At 43.6% G+C, this 15,348-nt stretch overlaps 6 non-coding genes across 6 annotated transcripts; all 6 read right to left on the bottom strand.

Moving 5' to 3' along the window:
• Positions 1 to 2,683: 2,683 nt before the first annotated feature.
• On the bottom strand, positions 2,684 to 2,755 carry trnad-guc. The gene has a single exon. It is a non-coding gene; the product is annotated as a tRNA-Asp (tRNA).
• A 1,989-nt stretch (positions 2,756 to 4,744) lies between these two features.
• On the bottom strand, positions 4,745 to 4,816 carry trnad-guc. The gene has a single exon. It is a non-coding gene; the product is annotated as a tRNA-Asp (tRNA).
• A 2,401-nt stretch (positions 4,817 to 7,217) lies between these two features.
• On the bottom strand, positions 7,218 to 7,289 carry trnad-guc. Its single transcript has one exon. It is a non-coding gene; the product is annotated as a tRNA-Asp (tRNA).
• A 2,585-nt stretch (positions 7,290 to 9,874) lies between these two features.
• On the bottom strand, positions 9,875 to 9,946 carry trnad-guc. Its single transcript has one exon. It is a non-coding gene; the product is annotated as a tRNA-Asp (tRNA).
• Positions 9,947 to 10,969: 1,023 nt separating this feature from the next.
• On the bottom strand, positions 10,970 to 11,041 carry trnad-guc. Its single transcript has one exon. It is a non-coding gene; the product is annotated as a tRNA-Asp (tRNA).
• Positions 11,042 to 14,385: 3,344 nt separating this feature from the next.
• Positions 14,386 to 14,457, bottom strand: trnad-guc. The gene has a single exon. It is a non-coding gene; the product is annotated as a tRNA-Asp (tRNA).
• Between the last annotated feature and the right edge of the window lie 891 nt (positions 14,458 to 15,348).

The raw sequence follows: 15,348 nt of genomic DNA, 5'->3' as shown, positions 1-15,348 counted from the left end.
TCTGAGAAGTCTTGGCTTTGTTACAGTTGAAACTACAATGCAACCTCCCCATCGAGTGCGAGTTCAATGCCGAAAATAGGGTGCCAGGTTCAGTGATCAAATCAAACTGTGTGGCATCTTGCTCTCTGATTGAGTCTTCTGGCTTAGCAGTGCAGCGTCTGTCAAACCTGTTCCATTATATTAACTGGGATCAATTTGCTGTTTTTGTCTGAGAAGTCTTGGCTTTGTTACAGTTGGTACTACAAAGCAACCTCCCCATCGAGTGCAAGTTCAATGCCGAAAATAGGGTGCCAGGGTCAGTGATCAAATCAAACTGTGTGGCATCTTGCTCTCTGATTGAGTCCTCTGGCTTAGCAGTGCAGCGTCTGTCAAACCTGTTCCATTATATTAACTGGGATCAATTTGCTGCTTTTGTCTGAGAAGTCTTGGCTTTGTTACAGTTGGAACTACAATGCAACCTCCCCATGGAGTGCAAGTTAAATGTCGAAAATAGGGTGCCAGGGTAAGGGATCAAATCAATCTGTGTGGCATCTTGCTCTCTGATTGAGTCCTCTTGCTTGGCAATGCTACTTCTGTCAAACCTATTCCATTATATTAACTAAATCAATTTACTGCTTTTGTCAGAGAAGTCTTGGCTTTGTTACAGTTGGTACTACAAAGCAACCTCCCCATCGAGGAATCAAAACACTGTCTTCCGCAGGCAAGTTGAGGCAAGTTGCACTCTGATTGAGTCTTCTGGCTTAGCAGTGCAGCTTCTGTCAAACCTGTTCCATTATATTATCTAGGATCAATTTGCTGCTTTTGTCCGAGAAGTCTTGGCTTTGTTACAGTTTGAACTACAAAGCAAATGCCGAAAATAGGGTGCCAGGTTCAGTGATCAAATCAAACTGTGTGGTATCTTGCTCTCTGATTGAGTCTTCTGGCTTATAAGTGCAGCTTCTATCAAACCTGTTCCATTATATTGACTAGGATCAATTTGCTGCCTTTGTCTGAGAATTCTTTGCTTTGTTACAGTTGGAACTACGAAGTAAATGCCGAAAATAGGGTGCCAGGTTAAAGAATCAAATCAACCTGTGTGGCATCTTGCTCTCTGATTGAGTCCTCTGGCTTAGCAGTGCAGCGTCTGTCAAACCTGTTCCATTATATTAACTCGGATCAATTTGCTGTTTTTGTCTGAGAAGTCTTGGCTTTGTTACAGTTGGAACTACAAAGCAACCTCCCCATCGAGTGCAAGTTCAATGCCGAAAATAGGGTGCCAGGGTCAGTGATCAAATCAAACTGTGTGGCATCTTGCTCTCTGATTGAGTCCTCTTGCTTGGCAATGCTACTTCTGTCAAACCTATTCCATTATATTAACTAAATCAATTTACTGCTTTTGTCAGAGAAGTCTTGGCTTTGTTACAGTTGGTACTACAAAGCAACCTCCCCATCGAGGAATCAAAACACTGTCTTCCGCAGGCAAGTTGAGGCAAGTTGCACTCTGATTGAGTCTTCTGGCTTAGCAGTGCAGCTTCTGTCAAACCTGTTCCATTATATTATCTAGGATCAATTTGCTGCTTTTGTCCGAGAAGTCTTGGCTTTGTTACAGTTTGAACTACAAAGCAAATGCCGAAAATAGGGTGCCAGGTTCAGTGATCAAATCAAACTGTGTGGTATCTTGCTCTCTGATTGAGTCTTCTGGCTTATAAGTGCAGCTTCTATCAAACCTGTTCCATTATATTGACTAGGATCAATTTGCTGCTTTTGTCTGAGAATTCTTTGCTTTGTTACAGTTGGAACTACGAAGTAAATGCCGAAAATAGGGTGCCAGGTTAAAGAATCAAATCAACCTGTGTGGCATCTTGCTCTCTGATTGAGTCCTCTGGCTTAGCAGTGCAGCGTCTGTCAAACCTGTTCCATTATATTAACTGGGATCAATTTGCTGCTTTTGTCTGAGAAGTCTTGGCTTTGTTAAAGTTGGAACTACAAAGCAACCTCCCCATCGAGTGCAAATTAAATGCCGAAAATAGGGTGCCAGGGTAAGGGATCAAATCAATCCGTGTGGCATCTTGCTCTATGATTGAGTCTTCTTGCTTGGCAGTGCAGCTTCTTTCAAACCTGTTCCATTATATTGACTAGGATCAATTTGCTGCTTTTGTCTGAGAATTCTTTGCTTTGTTACAGTTGGAACTACGAAGTAAATGCCGAAAATAGGGTGCCAGGTTAAAGAATCAAATCAACCTGTGTGGCATCTTGCTCTCTGATTGAGTCCTCTGGCTTAGCAGTGCAGCGTCTGTCAAACCTGTTCCATTATATTAACTCGGATCAATTTGCTGCTTTTGTCTGAGAAGTCTTGGCTTTGTTAAAGTTGGAACTACAAAGCAACCTCCCCATCGAGTGCAAATTAAATGCCGAAAATAGGGTGCCAGGGTAAGGGATCAAATCAATCCGTGTGGCATCTTGCTCTATGATTGAGTCTTCTTGCTTGGCAGTGCAGCTTCTTTCAAATCTGTTCCATTATATTAACTAGGATCAATTTGCTGCTTTTGTCAGAGAAGTCTTGGCTTTGTTACAGTTGGACCTATAACGCAACCTCCCCATTGAGGAATCAACACATGGTCTTCCGCAGGCAAGTTGAGAGCAGTGGCACTTCTGTCCAAGACATCTCGAACTTCTTAGAGTTGGAACTGGGTGGAAAAGCAGTCTCCCCGTCGGGGAATCGAACCCCGGTCTTCCGCGTGACAGGCGGAGATACTGTCCACTATACTAACGAGGAACACCTGTCCTGAAGGTTGAAGGCTGCGGACAACTGGGACTAGACTGCACTTGCCCCAGTGCAAGTTATATGCTGAAAATAGGGTGCCAGGTTCAGTGATCAAACTAACCCGTGTGGCATCTTGCTCTCTGATTGAGTCTTGCGGCATGGCAGTGCTGCTTTGGTCAAACCTGTTCAATTAAAATAATTAGGATCAATTTGCTGCTTTTGTCAGCGAAGTGTGATCGATCACAGTTTTCCGAGTGACAGGTGCAGATACAGTTCATTTTATTGAAGACGATCAGCTGGCTTCAAGAGTTCAGTCTATTTCCTATTTTAACACAAAAACAGCACAATTCATTTCTTTTCTTTTTTTTTGTAAACCAGATGAGTTTCGATATAAGGTTTGGTTGAAGCAGAGACCAGTCAAAAGCAAGCAGGTTGGGTGGCACATAAACTGTGGCTAAAACACTGAAATCCAGTGGGGAATTTCTCAAGGCCAGCATTTCGGAATACACTGCGCCTGCCCCAGTGAAAGTTTAATGCCGAAAATAGGGTGCCAGGTTCAGTGATCAAATCAAACTGTGTGGCATCTTGCACTCTGATTGAGTCTTCTGGCTTAGCAGTGCAGCGTCTGTCAAACCTGTTCCATTATATTAACTGGGATCAATTTGCTGTTTTTGTCTGAGAAGTCTTGGCTTTGTTACAGTTGGAACTACAAAGCAACCTCCCCATCGAGTGCAAGTTCAATGCCGAAAATAGGGTGCCAGGGTCAGTGATCAAATCAAACTGTGTGGCATCTTGCTCTCTGATTGAGTCCTCTGGCTTAGCAGTGCAGCGTCTGTCAAACCTGTTCCATTATATTAACTGGGATCAATTTGCTGCTTTTGTCTGAGAAGTCTTGGCTTTGTTACAGTTGGAACTACAATGCAACCTCCCCATGGAGTGCAAGTTAAATGTCGAAAATAGGGTGCCAGGGTAAGGGATCAAATCAATCTGTGTGGCATCTTGCTCTCTGATTGAGTCCTCTTGCTTGGCAATGCTACTTCTGTCAAACCTATTCCATTATATTAACTAAATCAATTTACTGCTTTTGTCAGAGAAGTCTTGGCTTTGTTACAGTTGGCACTACAAAGCAACCTCCCCATCGAGGAATCAAAACACTGTCTTCCGCAGGCAAGTTGAGGCAAGTTGCAATCTGAGTGAGTCTTCTGGCTTAGCAGTGCAGCTTCTGTCAATCCTGTTCCATTATATTATCTAGGATCAATTTGCTGCTTTTGTCCGAGAAGTCTTGGCTTTGTTACAGTTTGAACTACAAAGCAAATGCCGAAAATAGGGTGCCAGGTTCAGTGATCAAATCAAACTGTGTGGTATCTTGCTCTCTGATTGAGTCTTCTGGCTTATAAGTGCAGCTTCTATCAAACCTGTTCCATTATATTGACTAGGATCAATTTGCTGCTTTTGTCTGAGAATTCTTTGCTTTGTTACAGTTGGAACTACGAAGTAAATGCCGAAAATAGGGTGCCAGGTTAAAGAATCAAATCAACCTGTGTGGCATCTTGCTTTCTGATTGAGTCCTCTGGCTTAGCAGTGCAGCGTCTGTCAAACCTGTTCCATTATATTAACTGGGATCAATTTGCTGCTTTTGTCTGAGAAGTCTTGGCTTTGTTACAGTTTGAACTACAAAGCAACCTCCCCATCGAGTGCAAATTAAATGCCGAAAATAGGGTGCCAGGGTAAGGGATCAAATCAATCCGTGTGGCATCTTGCTCTCTGATTGAGTCTTCTTGCTTGGCAGTGCAGCTTCTTTCAAACCTGTTCCATTATATTAACTAGGATCAATTTGCTGCTTTTGTCAGAGAAGTCTTGGCTTTGTTACAGTTGGACCTATAACGCAACCTCCCCATTGAGGAATCAATACATGGTCTTCCGCAGGCAAGTTGAGAGCAGTGGCACTTCTGTCCAAGACGTCTCGGCCTTCTTAGAGTTGGAACTGGGTGGAAAAGCAGTCTCCCCGTCGGGGAATCGAACCCCGGTCTTCCGCGTGACAGGCGGAGATACTGTCCACTATACTAACGAGGAACACCTGTCCTGAAGGTTGAAGGCTGCGGGCAACTGGGACTAGACTGCACTTGCCCCAGTGCAAGTTATATGCTGAAAATAGGGTGCCAGGTTCAGTGATCAAACTAACCCGTGTGGCATCTTGCTCTCTGATTGAGTCTTGCGGCATGGCAGTGCTGCTTTGGTCGAAGCTGTTCAATTAAAATAATTAGGATCAATTTGCTGCTTTTGTCAGCGAAGTGTGATCGATCACAGTTTTCCGAGTGACAGGTGCAGATACAGTTCATTTTATTGAAGACGATCAGCTGACTTCAAGAGTTCAGTCTATTTCCTATTTTAACACAAAAACAGCACAATTCATTTCTTTTCTTTTTTTTGTAAACCAGATGAGTTTCGATATAAGGTTTGGTTGAAGCAGAGACCAGTCAAAAGCAAGCAGGTTGGGTGGCACATAAACTGTGGCTAAAACACTGAAATCCAGTGGGGAATTTTTCAAGGCCAGCATTTCGGACTACACTGCGCCTGCCCCAGTGAAAGTTCAATGCCGAAAATAGGGTGCCAGGTTCAGTGATCAAATCAAACTGTGTGGCATCTTGCTCTCTGATTGAGTCTTCTGGCTTAGCAGTGCAGCGTCTGTCAAACCTGTTCCATTATATTAACTGGGATCAATTTGCTGTTTTTGTCTGAGAAGTCTTGGCTTTGTTACAGTTGGAACTACAAAGCAACCTCCCCATCGAGTGAAAGTTCAATGCCGAAAATAGGGTGCCAGGTTCAGTGATCAAATCAAACTGTGTGGCATCTTGCTCTCTGATTGAGTCTTCTGGCTTAGCAGTGCAGCGTCTGTCAAACCTGTTTCATTATATTAACTGTGATCAATTTGCTGTTTTTGTCTGAGAAGTCTTGGCTTTGTTACAGTTGGAACTACAAAGCAACCTCCCCATCGAGTGCAAGTTCAATGCCGAAAATAGGGTGCCAGGGTCAGTGATCAAATCAATCTGTGTGGCATCTTGCTCTCTGATTGAGTCCTCTTGCTTGGCAATGCTACTTCTGTCAAACCTATTCCATTATATTAACTAAATCAATTTACTGCTTTTGCCAGAGAAGTCTTGGCTTTGTTACAGTTGGAACTACAAAGCAACCTCCCCATCGAGTGCAAGTTCAATGCCGAAAATAGGGTGCCAGGGTCAGTGATCAAATCAAACTGTGTGGCATCTTGCTCTCTGATTGAGTCCTCTGGCTTAGCAGTGCAGCGTCTGTCAAACCTGTTCCATTATATTAACTGGGATCAATTTGCTGCTTTTGTCTGAGAAGTCTTGGCTTTGTTACAGTTGGAACTACAATGCAACCTCCCCATGGAGTGCAAGTTAAATGTCGAAAATAGGGTGCCAGGGTAAGGGATCAAATCAATCTGTGTGGCATCTTGCTCTCTGATTGAGTCCTCTTGCTTGGCAATGCTACTTCTGTCAAACCTATTCCATTATATTAACTAAATCAATTTACTGCTTTTGTCAGAGAAGTCTTGGCTTTGTTACAGTTGGTACTACAAAGCAACCTCCCCATCGAGGAATCAAAACACTGTCTTCCGCAGGCAAGTTGAGGCAAGTTGCACTCTGATTGAGTCTTCTGGCTTAGCAGTGCAGCTTCTGTCAAACCTGTTCCATTATATTATCTAGGATCAATTTGCTGCTTTTGTCCGAGAAGTCTTGGCTTTGTTACAGTTTGAACTACAAAGCAAATGCCGAAAATAGGGTGCCAGGTTCAGTGATCAAATCAAACTGTGTGGTATCTTGCTCTCTGATTGAGTCTTCTGGCTTATAAGTGCAGCTTCTATCAAACCTGTTCCATTATATTGACTAGGATCAATTTGCTGCTTTTGTCTGAGAATTCTTTGCTTTGTTACAGTTGGAACTACGAAGTAAATGCCGAAAATAGGGTGCCAGGTTAAAGAATCAAATCAACCTGTGTGGCATCTTGCTCTCTGATTGAGTCCTCTGGCTTAGCAGTGCAGCGTCTGTCAAACCTGTTCCATTATATTAACTGGGATCAATTTGCTGCTTTTGTCTGAGAAGTCTTGGCTTTGTTAAAGTTGGAACTACAAAGCAACCTCCCCATCGAGTGCAAATTAAATGCCGAAAATAGGGTGCCAGGGTAAGGGATCAAATCAATCCGTGTGGCATCTTGCTCTCTGATTGAGTCTTCTTGCTTGGCAGTGCAGCTTCTTTCAAACCTGTTCCATTATATTAACTAGGATCAATTTGCTGCTTTTGTCAGAGAAGTCTTTGCTTTGTTACAGTTGGACCTATAACGCAACCTCCCCATTGAGGAATCAATACATGGTCTTCCGCAGGCAAGTTGAGAGCAGTGGCACTTCTGTCCAAGACGTCTTGGCCTTCTTAGAGTTGGAACTGGGTGGAAAAGCAGTCTCCCCGTCGGGGAATCGAACCCCGGTCTTCCGCGTGACAGGCGGAGATACTGTCCACTATACTAACGAGGAACACCTGTCCTAAAGGTTGAAGGCTGCGGGCAACTGGGACTAGACTGCACTTGCCCCAGTGCAAGTTATATGCTGAAAATAGGGTGCCAGGTTCAGTGATCAAACTAACCCGTGTGGCATCTTGCTCTCTGATTGAGTCTTGCGGCATGGCAGTGCTGCTTTGGTCGAAGCTGTTCAATTAAAATAATTAGGATCAATTTGCTGCTTTTGTCAGCGAAGTGTGATCGATCACAGTTTTCCGAGTGACAGGTGCAGATACAGTTCATTTTATTGAAGACGATCAGCTGACTTCAAGAGTTCAGTCTATTTCCTATTTTAACACAAAAACAGCACAATTCATTTCTTTTCTTTTTTTTGTAAACCAGATGAGTTTCGATATAAGGTTTGGTTGAAGCAGAGACCAGTCAAAAGCAAGCAGGTTGGGTGGCACATAAACTGTGGCTAAAACACTGAAATCCAGTGGGGAATTTTTCAAGGCCAGCATTTCGGACTACACTGCGCCTGCCCCAGTGAAAGTTCAATGCCGAAAATAGGGTGCCAGGTTCAGTGATCAAATCAAACTGTGTGGCATCTTGCTCTCTGATTGAGTCTTCTGGCTTAGCAGTGCAGCGTCTGTCAAACCTGTTCCATTATATTAACTGGGATCAATTTGCTGTTTTTGTCTGAGAAGTCTTGGCTTTGTTACAGTTGGAACTACAAAGCAACCTCCCCATCGAGTGAAAGTTCAATGCCGAAAATAGGGTGCCAGGTTCAGTGATCAAATCAAACTGTGTGGCATCTTGCTCTCTGATTGAGTCTTCTGGCTTAGCAGTGCAGCGTCTGTCAAACCTGTTTCATTATATTAACTGTGATCAATTTGCTGTTTTTGTCTGAGAAGTCTTGGCTTTGTTACAGTTGGAACTACAAAGCAACCTCCCCATCGAGTGCAAGTTCAATGCCGAAAATAGGGTGCCAGGGTCAGTGATCAAATCAATCTGTGTGGCATCTTGCTCTCTGATTGAGTCCTCTTGCTTGGCAATGCTACTTCTGTCAAACCTATTCCATTATATTAACTAAATCAATTTACTGCTTTTGCCAGAGAAGTCTTGGCTTTGTTACAGTTGGAACTACAAAGCAACCTCCCCATCGAGTGCAAGTTCAATGCCGAAAATAGGGTGCCAGGGTCAGTGATCAAATCAAACTGTGTGGCATCTTGCTCTCTGATTGAGTCCTCTGGCTTAGCAGTGCAGCGTCTGTCAAACCTGTTCCATTATATTAACTGGGATCAATTTGCTGCTTTTGTCTGAGAAGTCTTGGCTTTGTTACAGTTGGAACTACAATGCAACCTCCCCATGGAGTGCAAGTTAAATGTCGAAAATAGGGTGCCAGGGTAAGGGATCAAATCAATCTGTGTGGCATCTTGCTCTCTGATTGAGTCCTCTTGCTTGGCAATGCTACTTCTGTCAAACCTATTCCATTATATTAACTAAATCAATTTACTGCTTTTGTCAGAGAAGTCTTGGCTTTGTTACAGTTGGTACTACAAAGCAACCTCCCCATCGAGGAATCAAAACACTGTCTTCCGCAGGCAAGTTGAGGCAAGTTGCACTCTGATTGAGTCTTCTGGCTTAGCAGTGCAGCTTCTGTCAAACCTGTTCCATTATATTATCTAGGATCAATTTGCTGCTTTTGTCCGAGAAGTCTTGGCTTTGTTACAGTTTGAACTACAAAGCAAATGCCGAAAATAGGGTGCCAGGTTCAGTGATCAAATCAAACTGTGTGGTATCTTGCTCTCTGATTGAGTCTTCTGGCTTATAAGTGCAGCTTCTATCAAACCTGTTCCATTATATTGACTAGGATCAATTTGCTGCTTTTGTCTGAGAATTCTTTGCTTTGTTACAGTTGGAACTACGAAGTAAATGCCGAAAATAGGGTGCCAGGTTAAAGAATCAAATCAACCTGTGTGGCATCTTGCTCTCTGATTGAGTCCTCTGGCTTAGCAGTGCAGCGTCTGTCAAACCTGTTCCATTATATTAACTGGGATCAATTTGCTGCTTTTGTCTGAGAATTCTTTGCTTTGTTACAGTTGGAACTACGAAGTAAATGCCGAAAATAGGGTGCCAGGTTAAAGAATCAAATCAACCTGTGTGGCATCTTTCTCTCTGATTGAGTCCTCTGGCTTAGCAGTGCAGCGTCTGTCAAACCCGTTCCATTATATTAACTGGGATCAATTTGCTGCTTTTGTCTGAGAAGTCTTGGCTTTGTTAAAGTTGGAACTACAAAGCAACCTCCCCATCAAGTGCAAATTAAATGCCGAAAATAGGGTGCCAGGGTAAGGGATCAAATCAATCTGTGTGGCATCTTGCTCTCTGATTGAGACTTCTTGCTTGGCAGTGCAGCTTCTTTCAAACTTGTTCTATTATATTAACTAGGATCAATTTGCTGCTTTTGTCAGAGAAGTCTTGGCTTTGTTACAGTTGGACCTATAACGCAACCTCCCCATTGAGGAATCAACACATGGTCTTCCGCAGGCAAGTTGAGAGCAGTGGCACTTCTGTCCAAGACGTCTCGAACTTCTTAGAGTTGGAACTGGGTGGAAAAGCAGTCTCCCCGTCGGGGAATCGAACCCCGGTCTTCCGCGTGACAGGCGGAGATACTGTCCACTATACTAACGAGGAACACCTGTCCTGAAGGTTGAAGGCTGCGGGCAACTGGGACTAGACTGCACTTGCCCCAGTGCAAGTTATATGCTGAAAATAGGGTGCCAGGTTCAGTGATCAAACTAACCCGTGTGGCATCTTGCTCTCTGATTGAGTCTTGCGGCATGGCAGTGCTGCTTTGGTCGAAGCTGTTCAATTAAAATAATTAGGATCAATTTGCTGCTTTTGTCAGCGAAGTGTGATCGATCACAGTTTTCCGAGTGACAGGTGCAGATACAGTTCATTTTATTGAAGACGATCAGCTGGCTTCAAGAGTTCAGTCTATTTCCTATTTTAACACAAAAACAGCACAATTAATTTCTTTTCTTTTTTTTGTAAACCAGATGAGTTTCGATATAAGGTTTGGTTGAAGCAGAGACCAGTCAAAAGCAAGCAGGTTGGGTGGCACATAAACTGTGGCTAAAATACTGAAATCCAGTGGGGAATTTTTCAAGGCCAGCATTTCGGACTACACTGCGCCTGCCCCAGTGAAAGTTCAATGCCGAAAATAGGGTGCCAGGTTCAGTGATCAAATCAAACTGTGTGGCATCTTGCTCTCTGATTGAGTCTTCTGGCTTAGCAGTGCAGCGTCTGTCAAACCTGTTCCATTATTTTAACTGGGATCAATTTGCTGCTTTTGTCTGAGAAGTCTTGGCTTTGTTACAGTTGGAACTACAAAGCAACCTCCCCATCGAGTGCAAGTTCAATGCCGAAAATAGGGTGCCAGGGTCAGTGATCAAATCAAACTGTGTGGCATCTTGCTCTCTGATTGAGTCCTCTGGCTTATAAGTGCAGCTTCTTTCAAACTTGTTCCATTATATTAACTAGGATCAATTTGCTGCTTTTGTCAGAGAAGTCTTGGCTTTGTTACAGTTGGACCTATAACGCAACCTCCCCATTGAGGAATCAACACATGGTCTTCCGCAGGCAAGTTGAGAGCAGTGGCACTTCTGTCCAAGACGTCTCGAACTTCTTAGAGTTGGAACTGGGTGGAAAAGCAGTCTCCCCGTCGGGGAATCGAACCCCGGTCTTCCGCGTGACAGGCGGAGATACTGTCCACTATACTAACGAGGAACACCTGTCCTGAAGGTTGAAGGCTGCGGGCAACTGGGACTAGACTGCACTTGCCCCAGTGCAAGTTATATGCTGAAAATAGGGTGCCAGGTTCAGTGATCAAACTAACCCGTGTGGCATCTTGCTCTCTGATTGAGTCTTGCGGCATGGCAGTGCTGCTTTGGTCGAACCTGTTCAATTAAAATAATTAGGATCAATTTGCTGCTTTTGTCAGCGAAGTGTGATCGATCACAGTTTTCCGAGTGACAGGTGCAGATACAGTTCATTTTATTGAAGACGATCAGCTGGCTTCAAGAGTTCAGTCTATTTCCTATTTTAACACAAAAACAGCACAATTAATTTCTTTTCTTTTTTTTGTAAACCAGATGAGTTTCGATATAAGGTTTGGTTGAAGCAGAGACCAGTCAAAAGCAAGCAGGTTGGGTGGCACATAAACTGTGGCTAAAACACTGAAATCCAGTGGGGAATTTTTCAAGGCCAGCATTTCGGACTACACTGCGCCTGCCCCAGTGAAAGTTCAATGCCGAAAATAGGGTGCCAGGTTCAGTGATCAAATCAAACTGTGTGGCATCTTGCTCTCTGATTGAGTCCTCTGGCTTAGCAGTGCAGCGTCTGTCAAACCTGTTCCATTATATTAACTGGGATCAATTTGCTGCTTTTGTCTGAGAAGTCTTGGCTTTGTTACAGTTGAAACTACAATGCAACCTCCCCATCGAGTGCGAGTTCAATGCCGAAAATAGGGTGCCAGGTTCAGTGATCAAATCAAACTGTGTGGCATCTTGCTCTCTGATTGAGTCTTCTGGCTTAGCAGTGCAGCGTCTGTCAAACCTGTTCCATTATATTAACTGGGATCAATTTGCTGTTTTTGTCTGAGAAGTCTTGGCTTTGTTACAGTTGGTACTACAAAGCAACCTCCCCATCGAGTGCAAGTTCAATGCCGAAAATAGGGTGCCAGGGTCAGTGATCAAATCAAACTGTGTGGCATCTTGCTCTCTGATTGAGTCCTCTGGCTTAGCAGTGCAGCGTCTGTCAAACCTGTTCCATTATATTAACTGGGATCAATTTGCTGCTTTTGTCTGAGAAGTCTTGGCTTTGTTAAAGTTGGAACTACAATGCAACCTCCCCATGGAGTGCAAGTTAAATGTCGAAAATAGGGTGCCAGGGTAAGGGATCAAATCAATCTGTGTGGCATCTTGCTCTCTGATTGAGTCCTCTTGCTTGGCAATGCTACTTCTGTCAAACCTATTCCATTATATTAACTAAATCAATTTACTGCTTTTGTCAGAGAAGTCTTGGCTTTGTTACAGTTGGTACTACAAAGCAACCTCCCCATCGAGGAATCAAAACACTGTCTTCCGCAGGCAAGTTGAGGCAAGTTGCACTCTGATTGAGTCTTCTGGCTTAGCAGTGCAGCTTCTGTCAAACCTGTTCCATTATATTATCTAGGATCAATTTGCTGCTTTTGTCCGAGAAGTCTTGGCTTTGTTACAGTTTGAACTACAAAGCAAATGCCGAAAATAGGGTGCCAGGTTCAGTGATCAAATCAAACTGTGTGGTATCTTGCTCTCTGATTGAGTCTTCTGGCTTATAAGTGCAGCTTCTATCAAACCTGTTCCATTATATTGACTAGGATCAATTTGCTGCCTTTGTCTGAGAATTCTTTGCTTTGTTACAGTTGGAACTACGAAGTAAATGCCGAAAATAGGGTGCCAGGTTAAAGAATCAAATCAACCTGTGTGGCATCTTGCTCTCTGATTGAGTCCTCTGGCTTAGCAGTGCAGCGTCTGTCAAACCTGTTCCATTATATTAACTCGGATCAATTTGCTGTTTTTGTCTGAGAAGTCTTGGCTTTGTTACAGTTGGAACTACAAAGCAACCTCCCCATCGAGTGCAAGTTCAATGCCGAAAATAGGGTGCCAGGGTCAGTGATCAAATCAAACTGTGTGGCATCTTGCTCTCTGATTGAGTCCTCTTGCTTGGCAATGCTACTTCTGTCAAACCTATTCCATTATATTAACTAAATCAATTTACTGCTTTTGTCACAGAAGTCTTGGCTTTGTTACAGTTGGTACTACAAAGCAACCTCCCCATCGAGGAATCAAAACACTGTCTTCCGCAGGCAAGTTGAGGCAAGTTGCACTCTGATTGAGTCTTCTGGCTTAGCAGTGCAGCTTCTGTCAAACCTGTTCCATTATATTATCTAGGATCAATTTGCTGCTTTTGTCCGAGAAGTCTTGGCTTTGTTACAGTTTGAACTACAAAGCAAATGCCGAAAATAGGGTGCCAGGTTCAGTGATCAAATCAAACTGTGTGGTATCTTGCTCTCTGATTGAGTCTTCTGGCTTATAAGTGCAGCTTCTATCAAACCTGTTCCATTATATTGACTAGGATCAATTTGCTGCTTTTGTCTGAGAATTCTTTGCTTTGTTACAGTTGGAACTACGAAGTAAATGCCGAAAATAGGGTGCCAGGTTAAAGAATCAAATCAACCTGTGTGGCATCTTGCTCTCTGATTGAGTCCTCTGGCTTAGCAGTGCAGCGTCTGTCAAACCTGTTCCATTATATTAACTGGGATCAATTTGCTGCTTTTGTCTGAGAAGTCTTGGCTTTGTTAAAGTTGGAACTACAAAGCAACCTCCCCATCGAGTGCAAATTAAATGCCGAAAATAGGGTGCCAGGGTAAGGGATCAAATCAATCCGTGTGGCATCTTGCTCTATGATTGAGTCTTCTTGCTTGGCAGTGCAGCTTCTTTCAAACCTGTTCCATTATATTGACTAGGATCAATTTGCTGCTTTTGTCTGAGAATTCTTTGCTTTGTTACAGTTGGAACTACGAAGTAAATGCCGAAAATAGGGTGCCAGGTTAAAGAATCAAATCAACCTGTGTGGCATCTTGCTCTCTGATTGAGTCCTCTGGCTTAGCAGTGCAGCGTCTGTCAAACCTGTTCCATTATATTAACTCGGATCAATTTGCTGCTTTTGTCTGAGAAGTCTTGGCTTTGTTAAAGTTGGAACTACAAAGCAACCTCCCCATCGAGTGCAAATTAAATGCCGAAAATAGGGTGCCAGGGTAAGGGATCAAATCAATCCGTGTGGCATCTTGCTCTATGATTGAGTCTTCTTGCTTGGCAGTGCAGCTTCTTTCAAATCTGTTCCATTATATTAACTAGGATCAATTTGCTGCTTTTGTCAGAGAAGTCTTGGCTTTGTTACAGTTGGACCCATAACGCAACCTCCCCATTGAGGAATCAACACATGGTCTTCCGCAGGCAAGTTGAGAGCAGTGGCACTTCTGTCCAAGACATCTCGAACTTCTTAGAGTTGGAACTGGGTGGAAAAGCAGTCTCCCCGTCGGGGAATCGAACCCCGGTCTTCCGCGTGACAGGCGGAGATACTGTCCACTATACTAACGAGGAACACCTGTCCTGAAGGTTGAAGGCTGCGGACAACTGGGACTAGACTGCACTTGCCCCAGTGCAAGTTATATGCTGAAAATAGGGTGCCAGGTTCAGTGATCAAACTAACCCGTGTGGCATCTTGCTCTCTGATTGAGTCTTGCGGCATGGCAGTGCTGCTTTGGTCAAACCTGTTCAATTAAAATAATTAGGATCAATTTGCTGCTTTTGTCAGCGAAGTGTGATCGATCACAGTTTTCCGAGTGACAGGTGCAGATACAGTTCATTTTATTGAAGACGATCAGCTGGCTTCAAGAGTTCAGTCTATTTCCTATTTTAACACAAAAACAGCACAATTCATTTCTTTTCTTTTTTTTTGTAAACCAGATGAGTTTCGATATAAGGTTTGGTTGAAGCAGAGACCAGTCAAAAGCAAGCAGGTTGGGTGGCACATAAACTGTGGCTAAAACACTGAAATCCAGTGGGGAATTTCTCAAGGCCAGCATTTCGGAATACACTGCGCCTGCCCCAGTGAAAGTTTAATGCCGAAAATAGGGTGCCAGGTTCAGTGATCAAATCAAACTGTGTGGCATCTTGCACTCTGATTGAGTCTTCTGGCTTAGCAGTGCAGCGTCTGTCAAACCTGTTCCATTATATTAACTGGGATCAATTTGCTGTTTTTGTCTGAGAAGTCTTGGCTTTGTTACAGTTGGAACTACAAAGCAACCTCCCCATCGAGTGCAAGTTCAATGCCGAAAATAGGGTGCCAGGGTCAGTGATCAAATCAAACTGTGTGGCATCTTGCTCTCTGATTGAGTCCTCTGGCTTAGCAGTGCAGCGTCTGTCAAACCTGTTCCATTATATTAACTGGGATCAATTTGCTGCTTTTGTCTGAGAAGTCTTGGCTTTGTT

This window comes from Tachysurus fulvidraco, chromosome 19, assembly GCF_022655615.1.
Source record: "Tachysurus fulvidraco isolate hzauxx_2018 chromosome 19, HZAU_PFXX_2.0, whole genome shotgun sequence".
NCBI lineage: Eukaryota > Metazoa > Chordata > Actinopteri > Siluriformes > Bagridae > Tachysurus > Tachysurus fulvidraco.
The sequence above is the reverse complement of the archived record's forward strand: the minus strand, read 5'-3'. Positions and strand labels throughout refer to the sequence as shown.